Source organism: Sinohyriopsis cumingii, chromosome 16, assembly GCF_028554795.1.
Source record: "Sinohyriopsis cumingii isolate HCF-2022 chromosome 16, ASM2855479v2, whole genome shotgun sequence".
In the NCBI taxonomy this organism is placed as follows: Eukaryota; Metazoa; Mollusca; class Bivalvia; order Unionida; family Unionidae; genus Sinohyriopsis; species Sinohyriopsis cumingii.
In genome coordinates, this window is record NC_142976.1 from 92,013,069 (window position 1) to 92,019,159 (window position 6,091).

Sequence of the window (6,091 nt, forward strand, 5' to 3'; positions counted from 1 at the left end):
AAAATTGTAAACTGTTGTATGGATTTGAATGGTATAATAGGAATAGAACATCAAATGGTATAAAAGGAATAGGAAATCAAAAGAAAAGTAGACATGTAAAAGTTTTTAAATGCACATAAGTTTCAACCATTGCAAAACAACAAAACGACACCAGTTTACCCACGTCCGTTCACATACACAGGCACATGCATGTACTTGAAAGACTCTAAACTTAATATGTATAACAGCGATTTAAATGATTGAATCAACATAATGCAAAGGAATTGTATCTGATTTGACTTTAGACTTAATTACAATGTTACAACCACCTCGTTAAATTCACATTTGAAACAATCTCATTTTCAGTCCTCATTTCGAGACCTGTTGACCAGTTTACGTGATAGACTTGAGATAGAAAATGATTCGTGGTTTAGAGGGAGACATATAAACTAGTTTTGTTGTTTCATCGCTGTATTTTCATTATTATTTTGTTACAACTTAGATCAAATGATGCAGGCGTTGTACATGAAACGGAATTTGTCTTTTCGTCATCCATTCCGTATAACACTAACCACAAACATAAACGACAACTCAACATAGTATCTTTGAGATGCATCCAAGATAGGAGACTTACATAGCTGTAACCTAATAATCTAGTTGCATGACCAGAATAGGGGTTTCTAAATAGGTGATACTCTTATCGGATACTCTTACTCCCCCTCCCCCCCCCCCCGGGGAGTTCTGCTGTATGGGGTCAAAGGAAGAGTATGGCTTACTATTATCAATTTATCGCCTGTTATGTACTGTATTTACCGCTTAATAAAGTTCATACTATATCTGAAAAGCAAATTTCACCACTGATTTGCGCGACTTGATTGAACAATTCGATTGCTTACTCTCCGAAAGCCACTTCTACGAATTCTTGTGTAATGACTTATCTTGTAGACACGACATGCATGTGTTGCCGCTACAAAAACTGCAATAGTATTTTTCCTTCGTTTTTTGTTCTGTTATTAAATGAACAAGGGATTTTTAGATTTCTTGCGTGAATGATGCTTGTCCACTGAGAAATACCGTTCTGTCTCTGTTGAATGATGCTGACAGAGTTGCATTAAAGATGAAGCATCATGTACCATGTCAGTGTTTGTGCGTATGAGATTATCAAGTCTGTTGGATGCTCTAACATTTGGGTACTTTTTTGGATATATGACTTGTACACCCGAACATTGAAAAGCCTTACTAACAGGCGACCATTTTACGAGGACTTTCGAGTTTGCTCTGAAATCATAGAGAGTCTGTTTGAGGTAAAATTTTGTACGAAACTATGTTCTTGTTTTCCAGTATCGTCTCAAACAAATATAAATGACCTCCTTAGTTGGGAGAGTTTAATAAGCCGGTATTTCTGTTCAAAGTCTGGCCTTCACATTGCTAATAGTTGACACCACTGAGGCATTTCATTTTCATGAAACTAATTTAATTTTGAGCCATTGTTTGTTTATGTTCTTGGTCTATTCTATTTTGTTTTATCTATCGGTACCCTATTTGCAAGACATATACTTACTCCAGCATATTTTTGTAGATTGCATTGTCGCGCCCAACACACATCATACGTCATTGGGAGTCAATATAACAGAATAACTGGCATTTTTACTACAGAGGGACAGAAATCCACGTTGAATTATTTATCAATTTAAAGAAAACAGTAATCAACAATTTGTTCATTGGATGCCGACTGAAGAAAAAGTATAAGAGAAAAAACATAATGTTGATATCATATAATTTGTTCTCATGTGGTTGAAGAGATACATGAAGGCAAATAGCTAGGCATAGTGAATAGTTGATAGACTTAGCAATTAAAGCAAAAGATGATTCCTTGTATGATCCTGGTAGTTCTTGGCATACAAAATGGTGAAATGTGAAAGTGTCATAATCTGCTTTTTCTGGTGTGTTGTCACTGCACACTTGATCAAACAAATCTCTTTCTTAAGGGGTAATAGTACGTTTATGTACGCGTGAGCACGTGTTCTCGTGTCATGTATATATTTGTGTATCTATAAGCACTTCTATGCTATTCAGGGGTGATAGTATGCTTGTGTATGTATTAGCATTCCTACCCTTGTGTGTAATAGTGCAAAGTGTTGTTATGGCAAAGTTGGCGTATATTTCTACCCTTTTCTCTTTTTTACACCTTCTACCCTTGCGTGTGATTACGTATACGTGTGTTTAGTGGTATTGTGTGTATATTTGCATACCTTTTTGTTCGTTTTCTGGTATTCCTGGTTCATATTGTCTCTTACCATGATGCCAAGGAAATGTAAAGAAAACAATGTTAATAGATAAAACAGGCTGCCTACATCTTACGACAGCTAGTACCTCTCTTTTTATTAGTTTTTAATAAGACCATTATTCCATGCAATGTCTACTAAATAGTAATGCTCATTTATGCTTTTCAAGTTCAATTGTTTAAACATCCACAAGTACTCAACATTATACAAGACTGAGTCAGAATCTTGGATTATGAATCCATGTGTATCCTCTTTCTGAGTCACACGGTCAATTGTATCATATTTCTTTGCAGTCATCAAACAGATCGATCTCTGGAGATAATAATAATCGTCACCGTCATCATCATCATCATCATCGTTGATAGTCTGCGTTCGATTCTTGATAGTCTGCGTTCGATTCTATACCCAATATTTTCTTTGTTTTTTATTTAGGGGTTGAGTGGGGCCTTACTAATTTAACATAATAAAATACTTCTAGTGATTACTGTGAAATAGCCCCTTATTTAATCAAATAGTCTTCGAAATGTTAAAGATCTAGCCTCTCTGAAAATATCTAGATATCACCTTCTTTTGTGTCCAATCAAAAACCTATGTTATCAGTGAAAACATATTTAAGATGTTACTGTACAGCTGGATATTGTGATAGAGGTAGAAGTACAATGGCACAGGTTTACAGGGAAGACACAATACACAATATCAAAACAGAACAGAACACCACTACTACGTATTTCCGCATTTCCTAAGAACAGAGCTCGAAGCTAGCACGAATCCAGTAATCAATGAAAGCGTGTGGAACAATATACCGGTGTTATTCCATGCATAAAGTAAACAAGAGTCCCTCAAAGAAATTAATGCTGAACAGTTCAAAATTAAAAGCCAGGAATCCATGATTATATCAAGTTCCTTGGATACTGTATAAGATATATTTTATACAAGTTTAGGTACAAATTCATTTTATTTCAAAGATTATGAGAGAGAGAGTTAAATTAGCCATTTAAGTGATTTATGATCTCTCTCTCTCTCTCTCTCTCTCTCTCTTCGTAAATGAATTTAATAAGAATCCCGAGAGATACGCACCTTAATGGCAGAAAAGCAAATAGACTAGTATTTTACACGCAGAATAAAATTTCCAGAAATTCAAGACCTTTCTTTTTGACAGCCTGTCAGCACCAACTTTTATACCATCTCGACTATGCGCATATCACCAAAAATGATGTGGAAAATTGGGTGTATAGGGCTGACACACTCCTTTTTTTGACCAAGTACTTTATTGAACTCAAAGTATACATGCATTCTGACGATGAGAACTGTTGTTGTTGTTGTTGTAGGGTTTAACGCCATTTTTCAGCACACGATAGGCTATATATGGCGGCCAGTATTAATGGTGGAGGAAGAACCCGGGAAAACCCCGGAGAGAACCACCGACCCACGAGAAGCTACTGGCAAGCTTTCTCACATACCCACATTGGCTGAATCCGAGGTGAGATGGCTGTGATCCTTAACGGACAGCGCTTTAGACCACTCGGCCACTCGGGGCCCCACGATGAGAATTAATTATTGCGTCAACATGCAAATGTAACTGCTACGGAGAGAGAGAGAAAAAGACAGAAGGAGATAGAGAGAGACAGAGAAGAGACTGTGAGAAAATTAAACGTTAAATGATTTCATTTGGTTGATAACATTTATGTCTTCATCTCTGTCTGCTTGTCTCCATACACCATTTTTATTAGGAACAAGTAGATATGATAAGAAATTGTTTGGTGAAAACCTACTGGCCATATGGCTATCTATCTGGATTATTAGCAATGTCAAGAGTTTCAAAACGATTACAATGGATGCCATATTGACGGTCATATTGGCATTTTTTTAATTTTGGATCAACCAAACTTCATAATAAATCTTGTAGTAAAAACCCATATCTGTATGACGTTCTGTTTACACCTTAGTGATAATAATATTTTACCATGGATACCATGGTGGTCATTGTGGGTATCATACTGACACTATTCTGAGTTATGACAAACTAGGGATCACAAGAATTTTTTGTGAAAACTCCATGTTGTTGCGACCATTTATTCAGGAGGACTAGCGATACCAAGACTGACATCACACAAATCCTTGAGGTGAAAACCCTTTGTCAATGTCACTTTCCTGACGAATAGCGATACCAAGAGTGACATCACACAAATCATTGAGGTGAAAACCCTTTGTCAATTTCACTTCAATAGCGATAATACGATTGTCAAGATGATTTTCATAACAGCATGATTTTCATTTTGAGCAAACAAGACTAGGGGCTGTGTGCGTGTGTCTGTGTGTAAAGAAGCACTCCGTAAAGTAGTTTACAGGATTAGTAATAACAACCTTGTGCTAAGGGATTAACGGACGACTTCGAAGCCACAACAGGCCACCCCTTAAGTTCTTCTGGTCTATGACCGCATTACCTAAAAGATGTCAATTATCAAGGCAGCAAGCATGCAGAACTGGAATGGGAACCCAGTCCACTGTACTTTTTACAACAAGGACAGTCAAAATAGGTATAGGGTGTCAGGCTAGTGCCAAAACTTAGCCAAGCGGAAAAGGTCATGCTGGCATACACACCGAAGAATGTAAGATTATACCGAATGACAGTTTTTTTTTTTCCTATATCACTGTTGATAAACATTCGTTGCATTTTGTAGTGACAGCTGCGAAGATATGGAATTTAATGCAAGCTGTGCAGACCCTTTCAAGCCCTGTAATAATATATTAGATAAAAATTGACCAGTAACATGAGCATACTTACATTTAAATATAATCTTTGTTTTGATTATTTTATTGACTACGTCTCACATAAATACGCAGCAATAATACGAAATGTTAGGAAACCTGGATATGGCAAAGCTCACAGAGTTTCTTTTTCATATAAATATCCAAATCTAGTGGCTTTAACAAATAGTTTGCCCTAACTCGCAAAAGGTCATATAGTGTTGCTATTATTCAGGCACATAATTTAAATCTGTATGCTTGAGACAAAAGAATGAAAGATCAAAATAGCTTAATTTCAATAATTTTCTGCATTTAACTTCCTCTGAAATCGGTATATTTAAAGGAAAAAATAAATAGAAAACATGATGCCTTATTTTCAATCATTTTGAATTTATTTAATATTATTAAAATTATCGGTTTGCAAGGTTTATTATGTACACCGGTATTTAGTATCAAATAATTTTATTTTTCTACTTGTTCCTCCATACTTCCTGCATGAAAATGTTGATGTTTACAAACATTTGAAGCTTGTGACGCCTTAAAGTTTTTCTCAACTTTAAATTATGTTCGTGAGATTTATCCTTCATTCACAATTTGCTGTAGAGGGATTCACAACTAATATTATTTTCAAAGAATTTCACAATTTCTGCATGTTTAGTTGTGCAGTAAATGTGTAATACACATCTGCTCTTATTCACCTTTTGCGCAAATGTAACTTTCTTAGTACGAGCAAAAATTATGATAGCTGTCATATTTTCCATTAAATATGTTTTACACATTACTAACATTTTAGGATTGTAACTAGCAAAATGTATGCTCGCTAGTGTTAAGTTTGAGCCTTGATTACTCTCCTAGCGTTTTCAAATTAATTATCAAATAATTGCATATAATGCTGGATATATTTAGCCAGTGATGTATTGAAACGTGGTACATCTACTGATTTTCATTCCATGTTGAAATTACCTTAAAGTTTTTCAAACCTAATGTTGGAAATATAACAGAACTATAATCTGTAATTTTATTTAGACTCCCAATATAACTGCCATTGTAGACCTCTTAAAATGTTATTGCTGAATAAT